The following is a 13047-nucleotide window of genomic DNA, read 5'->3' as shown; positions in this document are numbered from 1 at the left end:
CTACAAGAATGGTGAGATTATCGTTCTTCTGTCCCCAAAGACCAATGATAAAAGAGAAAGCATGCCTGGAAGTCCCGTCTCAAGGACCATTGCCTTCTGATTCCTCTTCTAAGTCAATCTCATCATTGCAATTAGCTCCTTTCACATTACAGAGTCAGCCTGAGCTCGATGGTAAATCAATGACACCAGGAACGACGGAGAGTAAGTGGGCCCATCTTACAATCCTCAGGCTCAAACTTCAAAGAAATGTATGTGCGTTTCCTCTCTAACCCTTAACTGTCGTGCTGGCCACTCAATGACGTACAATGAGTGATAACTTTACAGTTGTGTCATTGATCAAGTGCCTTTAGGTTTTCTTTCACTGAGATTTGGATTTTGCTCTGTCATTTTTCTATAATTCTATGTCAGGATGATATTTCAGTAAGAAAACCTATCTGAAAGCAGAAGTATAGGTCTTAAATTTAGACTCTAAAAAAAATATGCACCGAACAAGCAAGGTTTTGTGAACCTCTATCATTTAATAATCCAGAGGTCAGAGTGGTCCACAGCTGTGCAAAGTCAAAACTTAGTGTTGTTGTTGTTCAAAGAGGGAAACTCTTTGGATGTGTAAAGAGCACAGTGTAATAAGCAAGATGGGCTGGGCTTGTTACATGAAAAATAAGCAGGACTTCTCCCTAGAGATAGGATTTGCTCTTTGATACCAGTTGGAACTCTCAGAACCCGTTTGACCTAGAGCCAGAGCCTTTCTCCTTAAAATTCGTATTTTAAAACCTGAATTCAGTTTATAGTATGTGTTGGCTTAAAGCCTGATGAAGATAGCGTTATTCGTGTTGTACTAAACACTAATAATCAACTTCCCAATATCACTGTATTCCAGATGTGGATTCTGTGACTTAAGGAAGTGGGTTTAATGGAACCACCATCCCATTACTGCCATGTGACCTCTTCGTTGAGGACATGTCCCTCCTGGATTACTGAGGATGAGGTCATTCCTTGTGCCAACAACCAGAGACCTATTGAGAGGAGCTTAGCTCTTTGTGGTCCCTTATCTTATCTCCCATCTTTTCTGTCAACTCCTATCCTAACTCCCTACCCAGGGCCAGGCCCGCATCACTTCTCCCAGGCAACACTGTTTCACTGCCCACACGCTTCACCCTCTGGACAGACATCTGGAGCCCAGCCTTCGGCAGGCAGCCCCTGCGTCTGGTCTGCAGGACACATGCAATCACCAGGTTGAGACTCACTGGACATGGAGGGGCGCCTACAGGAGAAGTCTTTGAACCCCAGCAGCCATGACCCCCACCCTCACCACCTTTCCAGTTGCCCTGCCTTGTTCCTCACCCTTCTGTCTGGACTCTACTAGACCACAGGTGACTTCACGTCTTCTCAGCTTTACTCACACCCCTGTTGCCTCTTCTTCTTTTTTGAGGTACACGGGCCTCTCACTGTCGTGGCCTCTCCCGTTGTGCAGCACAGGCTCCGGACGCGCAGGCTCAGCGGCCACGGCTCACGGGCCCAGCCGCTCCGCGGCACGTGGGATCCTCCCGGACCGGGACACGAACCCGCGTCCCCTGCATCGGCAGGCGGACTCTCAACCACTGCGCCGCCAGGGAAGCCCTGTTGCCTCTTCTTGGAGGGTTTTTCTCCCCTGCCCGCCTCCCTGCCCAGCGCCCGTCTACTCGTCTCCTGAAGCACAGCATCACCGCCGCTGGCGAGTCTTCGGGGCCCTCAGACCTGCCTCCAAGCCTCTCCCCTGAGCGCCCATCGTCCCCAGTGCACACAGTGCGTTCCCAGTCGACTCTTCTGGTCCACTTACCCCGCTGGACAGTGGTCTCCTTGAGGGCAGGGGCAGGGTGCTTTCTGGCACAGAGCAGACACTCCACAAAGGTTAACCAAATGAAGGTGGAGTGGATGGGCCTGTTTCTACAGTGGCGCTACAAGCTTCTGTAGAAAACTGCTAGCTCCTGTCACCCGGACCAACAGGAGCCAGGCAAGCAGCCAGCGTCCGCACTGGGGCAGAGCCTTCGCGGGAAGGTAAGTTCACTTGTCGGGCCGCCATGGAGTTGGCCCAGGAATCGAAGGGAGAAGCTGTCTCTGTGGTGCCAACCATGGGGGCTCTAAGTAGCATTTCAGTGAAAAAGACAACTGTCCTGACCTATGTACGTTGGCTCGAAGGGGCCGTGGACAGAAACAAAAGAAGAAAGAGATTGGGAAAGGAGTCTGAAAGCAGAGATGTAAAGAAAGATCGTATTTAAAAATAATAACTGGGCTTCCCTGGTGGCGCAGGGGTTGGGAGTCCGCCTGCCGAGGCGGGGGACGTGGGTTCGGGCCCCGGTCCGGGAAGATCCCACGTGCCGCGGAGCGGCTGGGCCCGTGAGCCGTGGCCGCTGAGCCTGCGCGTCCGGAGCCTGTGCTCCGCAACGGGAGAGGCCACAACAGAGAGGCCCGCGTACCGCAAAAAAAATAAAAAATAAAAGAATAAAAATAATAACTGAATTAAAGGAGAGGCCGTGAGGTATACGAACAACTCACTCATGCAGCACAGAACTGATGGGAGGACACCCAGAGGCAACCACGCGAGAGCTGGGAGATGGGGCTTCCCTCTGGAGGAGCCCCGGCAGGAATCTCCACCCATCGAGTTTGCTTCAGTGCCTGTCCTGGGATCAACAGACGACTGACCTCTGAGGGTTCCGGCTACAATAGGAAAAGCAGCCAATGACTGTCCCCTAGGAGGCCTCTCAGTGTGCCCGCTGGGCCTCGCAGGGGGCACAGCTAGATGTGTCCTAGTTGATGTCCCCAGGTGCCAGGTGCAGGACATCAACAGTGCAGCAGCCGAAACTGAATCTAGGGTTGACCAGACATAGGAACAAATTCAGGTTAACAGAATTTCCAAGAGGTGAATGTATAAAAGAATACAGGCCACATGTTCACTGATATCCAAAAATAAAATGCTGAGCTGCCTGCAAGACTCATGTCTGTGGATCTGTCCTGCTCTCTTGGAGGGAGACCTCAAGGGAAGTCCCACCGTCAACTGAAGGGCAGTGGAAGCACAGAGTCCAGCAAAGGCTGCTGCTTGGAGGACCTGAAGGCTAAGGCCAAGGGACTCTGCCAGCCAGTGCCCCATCTTTATGGTAAGGTGGGCTCTAAGCTACCACCAGAAACTTGGATTTGAACTGACAAATTCTTGCTTTCTGTCTGCACCTTTTCTAGGCCTTCTCCCTTCCTCAGACTGGATATGGGGGACTAGGTTGAAGACTTTGGGGAAATAATACCCAAATTAGTTATAGTGTCATAGTTTGGTCGCTCCCCAAAGGAGATACTGTGACAAAGATTGACATGAAGATAGCTTTTTGGAAGGTGATCCCAGGAAACACAAGGAAAGAAGTGAGGAAAGTGAACCAGGAAGGGAGAAAAGTCGATGAGGTTCACGGATGACCGGGATGCTCCTTGGTCACCACTGGGGGTCATCAGAGATACCAGGTGGAAAATGCCCAGTAGAGCATTTACCCACCAATCCCCCTCCCACTGGCTGAAGTTTAACCCTGCAGGCAATCACTCTCCACTCACTTCCAAGCTGCACCTCTGCGTGTCTAGGCATAGGCTTCAAGCGCCAAAGAAAGCCCTTCGAGCAGACGGGAAGAGAGAGAAACCAGAGTTCATGGTGGGGCACTGTCAGGGTGCTGGGAGGTGTCTGCAGGTGCAGAAAAATTCACATGGGCCCATCGATGATGCTACAGCTTGTTATTCTCAGATCCCACGGGTCCTACATTTACAGTCAGCTAAACTGCTCCATAAATGGATAATTGGCTGATACTCAATTCTTTTTTCTTCCCCTTGAAGTGTAATCTTCCAAAAAGCTCTGTTCAAGCCACCACCCTGGTTTCATGGTCCCACCCCACTCCACCAAGGCATTCAATCCCAAGAATAAAAGTGATACTCCATGAAAAGATTATTCCTCTCTTCATAATATTTTTATTCACTATAGACTATAAATGATTCATAACTTGATTTTCCCCACTTGTCACAAAATACGAATTTTCGTTTCATTTTCAAGATTAAATTTTAAACTTAAACTAGCCCCTTAAAAAGTAGAGTGATATTTAAAATAACCTTGCAGTTCCTTTCTATTTTAATACAGAGACTAACAGACCTACCCAAGATTTACGATGTTATCTTTTTATTCAATTAATAACTTAGAATTAAGTGTTTATTATTGATATTAATGAAAACTTTAAAAATTATTAATTGGGCCTAAATTACAATCACATCAAAATTTTCCAAATTAAGATGTGAGACTAAAACAAACACTTATCACTCCTTTCAGCTATGATATAATTAGGAAGTCAGTCAACCTACTATTTACTTAACGTATCCATTCAACCACCTTATACGCCATTGATTTTTAGGAAAAGTTCAGTTGCCAAGCTCAAGCTTCTAGAGTATATTCTTTGTTCTTCCTCCCACTATAATAGCAAATGACGGTGACAAAATTTCTCACATCTGCTACCTCTAGCTGGAGTGCAATTATAGAAAGAGGGGACCATAATTAAAAGCCATCTGAAAGCAAAGATGTAGGTGGATTCTGAGAACAGAAGTTGAAACCAGGAGGGGTTTTGCCCCTTCCAATAGCAAGTGACTGCCACGGGCCCATGGGAAGAAGGACAAAGGGACTGGGGCAGCTCAGGGCCTGCCAGGGATTTCTTCTAGAACAGGGCACACACAGAGGAGAAACTTCAGGGAATGGAATAAATTTGATCAGGACAGGGACAATAGAGATGAAGGTAAGATCCAGGTCACAGTGGTTAAAGGGAATGGATCCCAGAAACCTTGCTTGGAAAGCAAGTTGCCGTATCTTTTAACAAGACACAAAAGCAACAGAAGAGGAGTTAGACGAACTCTGGGGAGTTAGACAAACCTTCCTGAACACTCTGCCTTAATTGGAAAGTTAAGGAGAACTCATTCCACTTCAAAATGAGCAATGGACAAGGAATGAAGTTAAATTCCATACAAAGTGACTATAAGATAAAGAACAGAAGAGGCAGAATGAACATCCCAATAGATGATCAAAGCATATGCCAGAGAGATGAGATGACAGATCAAAAGTAACCTATTATTTCAAGATAAGCTAAAATATATGAGTAAACAACATTTAGGAAAATTCAGGAATGAGATAACAGAACTTACAAAAGAATTAGAAGACAAAAAAGTTTATATAGAAATGGAAGACTTGGGACTTCCCTGGTGGTCCAGTGGTTAAGACTCCATGCTTCCAATTCAAGAGCGGGAGTTCAATCCCTGGTCAGGGAAATAAGTTCCCACATGCCGTGCCAAAAAAAAAAAGAAAAAAAAATTGAAGACTAATTTAGAAGGAACACAGTGGTGAATAGGTAGAAATAATGCCTGAAGAGTAATAGCAGAATTTTTTAAAAGCATTTTAAATCAAAAAGAAATTTAAAAAAAGATTTGAGAAAAAGTAGCCAATATTGAAGTAGGCAAAGAAGATTAAACATGCAGATAATAGGAGTCCCTTAAGAATGTAATGAAGGCAAGGGAAGAAAACAAATATTAAAAACATAATTCAAGAAAGATTCCCTGAAATTAAAAAAAGGTTATGAAACTACATATTGAAAGAGCATAGTACACACCTGAGACCACTGACCTGGAAAACCAACACCAAGACATGGTCTAGTAAAATTACTGAGTTTAAAAAATAAAAAAAGCCCAAAAAACTTTGGGCATCTTGAAAAAAAGAACATGGGAATTGTAAGGGAAAGATAATTAGACCATCTTTAGACTTTTTTAACTTCAATACTTCCTGCCAGAAGAAAGTGGAGCACCTATTTAAGAAACTCAAGGAAAGGGATGGTAAGCCAAGGATTTTATATCCAGCAAAACTGACTCTCCAACATAAACACAAATCACTATGAACTTTCAAGAAAGCAAGGAATAGTGTTCCAATCAGCTATTCCTGAGAAATTTAATAGAGAATGACTTTCAGAACCCCAAATAATCAGACAGTCATCGGCATAAGGACAGATGATGAACACTAAATATATCATTATTTGTAGAACTAAGAGCAAGTGAGGGTTGAAATGTAGAGGTCATAGTAGGTCATGAGGATGTGCCCTGACAATGTAGGTAGAGACAACTGGTTTTTTTTTAATGGGGGGTTAGATATTGTGGAGAACATATGCTCAAAAATATTTAAATATGTTCATGGTGGTATTAGCACTATTATTCTGTGGCTGCTGTGTGCTTGATAGGGGATAAAAGAAATGCAAAATTTGGGGCCATATTAATTCTATCATTCCCTGTGTCCTTAAAAACTAGGAGTTATGGGCTTCCCTGGTGGCGCAGTGGCTAAGAATCCGCCTGCCAATGCAGGGGACACAGGTTTGAGCCCTGGTCCAGGTAGATCTCACACGCCACAGAGCATCTAAGCCCACGTGCCACAACTACTGAGCCTGTGCTCTAGAGCCTGTGAGCCACAACTACTGAAGCCCACATGCCTGGAGCCCGTGCTCCACAACAAGAGAAGCCATCACAGTGAGAAGCCCACGCACCACAACGAAGAGTAGCTCCCGCTCGCCGCAACTGGAGAAAGCCCGTGTGCAGCAGTGGAACCAATGCAGCCAAAAATAAATAAATAAGTAAATAAATTTATTAAAGAAAAACAAACAAACAAAAACTAGGAGTTACAGATATAGTAGGAGAAACCTGGAGAAGAGTTTATGTCAAAGCTCTAGAATCTTAAGTTTGAACTGGAAGATCAATATGAACTCAGGAAAAATTTTGTCATATACATATGATTTATATATATATATATATTTTTTCATATGTGTATATAAAGTTGCTGAAAAGGCTGAGAATAATTAATCCAGTAACAATGAGCATTCCTAGAGCATTCTTTCTCACTGAAAGAAACCAGCACTTTTTGGAGAAATGACTGATTATAGTCCTGGGGCAGAAAACATATAAATGGCCTGAAATATCTTTTAATACCATATAGCACAAAAGCTATCAACAACTCCTAGGGTCATGTCAAAAGGACCCAGGAGCCAATGTGAAATGCCACCATCAGACCAAAGGTGGGGCCATACCTTCAATAATGAAAATAACTGCAATGGATTGAAACCCACCCAATGTGTTTAAATCCATAACTTCATAAAGTTAAGGCCAAAAAAAGGGGGACTGCATTTGGAAGATTACAGAAAAGGAGTTCATCATCCTGAAAACTGGTAACTAAAGAAGAATTAAACATTATCTTAAGAGCCCCCTGTGGAACCAAGTAGTAGATGAGGAGTGTCTCTTTAAAAATGTATTTCAATTAGTAAATGAAAAGAGAAACGGTGGTATTAGAATACCACCACTTAGCAATCTCTAATAACTTACCAGATAAAGGCATTGAGCACCAAAGCCCGCCAACATTACAAAGGGAGAGACAACTAGTTATTAAGTGCATCCTATAGTCTGGGCAAAGGGACCTGACCTGAATCTGATCCAGTTTTGGGATCCAGCTGTAAATTTTCAGGAAATACAGGGACAGAGGAACATGTTAAACTGTACCATAGGCACTTCCCTGGTGGCACAGTGGTGAAGACTCCAACCTTCCAATGCAGGGGCCCGGGGTTCGATCCCTGGTCAGGGAACTAGATCCCACATGCATGCCGCAACTAAGAGTTCGCATGCCGCAACTAAGACCCAGCACAACCAAATAAATAAATAAATATATTTTTTAAAAAACCAAAAACCTGCACCATAAATGTGCAATCTGCAAAGCCCAGACTATGAGAAATTTTACTGATCCATGGTCCTCCAACAGATACTATATGGAAACACAAGGGAGCAAAGAGAAACCTAGAGGTTAAAAGAGACTTGAAAGATAAACCAAAAATGTTTTTAATGTAAGACTATAATTGTGATATAATAAGAAATATATATCCAGTCTCTACCCACACCCCTACCCCACCAATTCCTGGCACAGAGCTTAGAAATCTCCTAAGTGCTCTGAGTGTCTTTGGCATGCTAATGAAATGATTCTTTTAAAAAAATTTTTATTGAAATGTAGTTGATTTACAATGTTGTGTTATTTTCAGGTGTACAGGAAAGTGATTCAGTGATACGTATGTATTTATATATATATATATATTCTTTTTTAGATTCTTTTCCATTGTAGGTTATTACAACATATTGAGTATAATTCCCTGTGCTGTACAGTAGGTCCTTGTTGGTTCTCTATTTTATATATAGTAGTGTGTTTATTTTAATCCCAAACTCCTAATGTATGCCTCCCCTGCCTTTCCCCTTTGATAACCATAGTTTGTTTTCTATGTCTGTGAGTCTATTTCTGTCTTGAAAATAAGTTTGTTTGCATCATATTTTTTTTAGATTCCACATACAACTGATATCATATGATATTTGTCTTTGCCTGACTTACTTTACTTAGTATGATAATCTCTAGGACCATCCAGGTTGCTGCAAATGGCATTATTTCATTCTTTTTTATGGCTCAGTAATACTCCACTGTGTATATATACCACATCTTCTTTATCCATTCATCCATCAGTGCACACTTAGGTGGCTTCCAGGTCTTGGCTACTGTAAATAGTGCTGCTGTGAACATTGGTATATGCACGTATGTTTTCGAATCATGATTTTCTCTGGATATATGCCCAGGAGTGGGATTGCTGGATCATATGGTAACTCTACTTTTCGTTTTTTAAGGAACCTCCATACTGTTCTCCACAGTGCTAATGAGATGACTCTTAGCTGAGGGGTCTCTAGGTAGGGTGTAAGTTGTCAGGATCTGGGCTGGTCCCTCTGGCATGGAGGGCTGGGCAATTGGGGCTGGTTCCAGGCCAGAGGAACCTGGCCTGTGATTAGAGGGTTGGGACTTTCAGCACCACCCCAAAACCTTGGTGATTACCGGTGGCCCAAGATTTAATCAATTGTGGCTCCATAATGGACCGTCCATAAAAACCCCAAATGAAGGGGTTTGGAGAGAGGCCCGGTTGGTGAACACATCCACGTGCCAGGAGGGTAGTGCACCCCAAACTCCTGTGCTTGGGATGCCTCTGGACCTCAGCTTCTGCATCTCATCATCTGGCTGTTCATTTGTATCCTTTATAATAAACAAGTAATAGAAAATAAAGTGTGTCCCTGAGTTCTGTGAGTCAGTATAGCAAATTATTAAATGTGAGAAGGGGGTTGTAGGAACCCCTAAATTGTAGCCAAGTCGTACAGAAGGGTGGGTAACCTGGGCACCCACTACTGGCAATTGGCATCTGAATTTAGGGGGCAGTCTTGGGGGACTGAGCCCCTAACCTGTGAGGTCTGGCGTTAACTACTGTGGTTAGTGTCAGAACTGAATTAAACTTTAGGACGCCCAGGTGGTGTGGGAGAATTGGAGAATTGCTTGTTGTGGAAAATCCATACAGTTGCTTCCAGAAGTGTTATGAGTGGCAAAAAAAAAAAAAAAAATCAGTTTCAAAAAGCACAAGAAATTAAAAGTCAGGATAACTTTGCATCTAGGGCAAAAGAAGGGGTTGTGATCGGGAACAGGCATCGGAAGGAGCTATCAGGGTGGTTGGCAAAGTTTTATTTCTCAACCTGGTAGTGTTTGCCTTGAAAGAATTCCCTGGCGGTCCAGTGGTTAGGGTTCCACAGTGCTACTGCAGGGGGCACAGGTTCGATCCCTGGTAGGGGAACTAAGGTCCCACATGCCACAGGGCACAGCCACCCCCCCAAGAAAAAGGGGGAAAAAGAATTCGCTAAGCCATATATTTGATCTGGGAACTTTTCTAAATTTCTGATTTATTTTGTAATAAAAATTTTTGTTTTTGCGGTACGCGGGCCTCTCACTGCTGTAGTCTCTCCCGTTGCGGAGCGCAGGCTCCAGACGCGCAGGCTCAGCGGCCATGGCTCACGGGCCTAGCTGCTCCGCGGCATGTGGGATGTTCCCGGACCGGGGCACGAACCCGCGTCCTCTGCATCGGCAGGCGGACTCTCAACCCCTGCGCCACCAGGGAAGCCCAAAGAGTTTTTTTTTTAAGTGAAAGCAAAGGTCTGTCCCATGAAGACAATTTTCCTTTTGAAAGCTGCAACCTCATTTGTCTCCTGTTCTTTTCTATATATTATAAAATAACTACATCTATGAGCAAAGACATGTTTAAAACCTCTCTAGGAATCAGAATGCACAAAAAAGTTGTCCTCTTGCTTTGTTTCACGAGGCTCCGTATGGCTCTTCTGGTCTGCAGAAAAATGCAAGTAATTCCAAGGCATGGCTTTTCCTCCGCCATTTACCCCTGCACTTCCTCCCCTCTCCCAGCCATCTCAGACTCCGGGGTCTTCTTTCTGATCCCAGCATCCAGCAGGTGCATTCCTGCCTCAGGACCATTGCACTTGCTGTTCCCTCAATTCTAGACACTCTGCCCTCAGATTTTTGCAAACCTCCTCCTTCCCTTCATTCAGGTCAGCTCAGATGTGATCCTCTCCCATTATCTACCTGATTTACTTGTTTGCCTGTTTATTTCCTGACCCTTGCTGGACTAAAATCCCCATCAGAGACGGAACCTTGTCATTTTCATATCCTGAACCTCTAGGACACCCCCAGACTCCACACGTGTCTAAGGAACTGGAAGTCGAGGGCTGGCCCCTGGCCTTCACTGTCACCAACAGGATCCCTGCCCACCAGGTGTTGAGTTCAACACATGTCACCTGGGCCTGGGCTGTGTGCTGAAGCAGGCAGCCTAGGTGCTGGGGGTCCCGAGTCCCTAGGTCCCCTTCTCAATCTGGGGGACACCCTTTCTCTCCATGACTCTACAGACGTCCTCCTTTCTCCCTCCTATCCAGAACACCAGCCTCCTTCTTTTTTAAAAAAATAAATTTACTTAGTTATTTATTTTGGGCTGCATTGGGTCTTCGCTGCTGCACACGGGCTTTCTCTAGTTGCGGTGAGCGGGGGCTACTCTTTGTTGTGGTGCGCAGGCTTCTCATTGCGGTGGCTTCTCTTGTTGCAGAGCTCGGGGTCTAGGTACACGGGCTTCACTAGTTGTGGCTCGCAGGCTTGAGTGCCGGCTCAGTAGTTGTGGCGTGCGGACTTAGTTGTTCTGTGGCATGTGGCGTCTTCCCGGACCAGGGCTCGAACTCGTGTCCCTTGCATTGACAGGCGGATGCTTAACCCCTGTGCCACCAGGGAAGTCCCAGCCTCTTTCTTTAACACACCTTTTTAGGGCAGTTTCTCTAGAATTAGGCCCAAGCTGGGAAGTCTTGTTCCTTGATGCTCTGCTAAGGCGGTACTCTCGGGAAAAGGCAAGAGGGAGCCCGAGAGGGAGGAACTCAGCCGAAGACTAGCTTCAGCCTGACCCTGAGGCAGGAGGTGCGGGGCAGGGCAGGAGCTGTCCCACTTGGAGGTATGAAGTCCTGTTTTGTGCCTCTGGCCAATCAGTCACTGGCCTCAGTCTGGGTGACTGTGGCCTCCTGAGCTCTCATCCAGCCCAGGGGGGCGATGCTCCCAAGGGAACAGGCAACACTCACCAGGACTGCAGGTCAAGTTCCCCGGACGGGGCTCTTGACTCCACGCAGCCTCAGCTTCCTGCCTGCAAGAGCCCTGCCTGCAGGAGGGAGAGACCACAGCCTGCAGGGCCTCTGCCCCAACAGGAGAGGAAGAGGAACAGTCAGGGAGGAACCCAAATCCATATCTCAAATGTCCTGCCATCCAAGCAAGCGCTCAGTAATGTTAGCTCTCAGCTACAGGTGTGCCAGGGGCAGCGGGGAATAAAGGAGGCCTGGCCACCCTCCTGCCCTCCCGAGGAGCCCTGCAGCCCCCGAGGTGGCCAGCCACGCAGACTCCGAAGGCTTGTCCACTGGCAGCAGGGAAAGCAGGATGGCGGGGATCCCCTTTCCCTGCAGCTTCCCTGACCCGAGTCCTCTCGTCACTCATTTCCTTTACAAGCGGCGGGAGAACCTCAAGCTATAGATTTTATAGCCTTAGGAAATCCCATTCAAGAGTTGCTGTTTTTGCAGAATTCCTCTACTACTATTTTTACTGGGAGAAAGAAAAGAAGAAAATCAAGGATGCCTAGAATACAGCAAGAGAACCTGTTTCTTTCTTTTTTAAAATTTAATTTTATTTAATTTTTTATACAGTAGGTTCTTATTAGTTATCCATTTTATACATATGAGTGTATACATGTCAATCCCAATCTCCCAATTCATCACACCGCCACCCCAACCCCCGCCACTTTCGCCCCTTGGTGTCCATACATTTGGAGAACCTGTTTCTTAAAACTGTTTTAGTCCACTGATTAAAAAAAAAAAATTGTGGGAGTTCCCTGGCGGTCCAGTGGTTAGGACTCAGCGCTTTCACTGCTGCGGCCTGGGTTTAATCCCTAGTTGGGGAACTAAGATCCTGCAAGCCACACAGTGTGGCCAAAAAAAAAAAAAAAAAAATGGAACTTCAGAGAACAAAGATCTCCTAGAAATCTGCATTCATCTAAAATAGTGATTCAATGCATATTGCAATTATGACACACTCAAAATGTTTGCAGTTTTATTTTTTTTATAACATGATAAAAACCATTCAGGTCAACTCTGGAAGTCATTCATGTGTCTACCTGGGGTTGGGTGGGGGTGGGGTCTTTTGTGTCTCAGAGTTAAAGTGGAGTGTGGTTGATGCAGAAAGAATTCTTCCCAAATGCCTCCCAAGCATGCCTTTACCTGGTCTCTCACCAGCAGTCTGGTCAGAGGGGAAGAGAGGGGCCAGGAGGGCCCAGACAGCCTACTTCTTCAGGGTTTTATCTTCCCGTATCCAGAGTTCTGAAATCGCCCTGAAGGGCCAGACCCAGACAGCCCAGCAGCTGCAGCCCCACAGCCTCTGCTTCTCCAGCTACAGGGTCCTGTCCCCTCCAACCCAGCAGAATGGGTTTCTAACTCATGTCTTATCACCTATGTTGCTCCCTGCAGAAAACTCTCCATGCTGGTAAGACAGAATCCCCATGTCTGATTGTTTATGTCCCCCCAGAATTCATATGTTAAATCCTAACCCTG

The sequence above is a fragment of the Kogia breviceps genome, chromosome 2 (assembly GCF_026419965.1).
Source record: "Kogia breviceps isolate mKogBre1 chromosome 2, mKogBre1 haplotype 1, whole genome shotgun sequence".
Lineage (NCBI taxonomy): Eukaryota > Metazoa > Chordata > Mammalia > Artiodactyla > Physeteridae > Kogia > Kogia breviceps.
Note: the sequence above shows the minus strand (reverse complement) of the source record.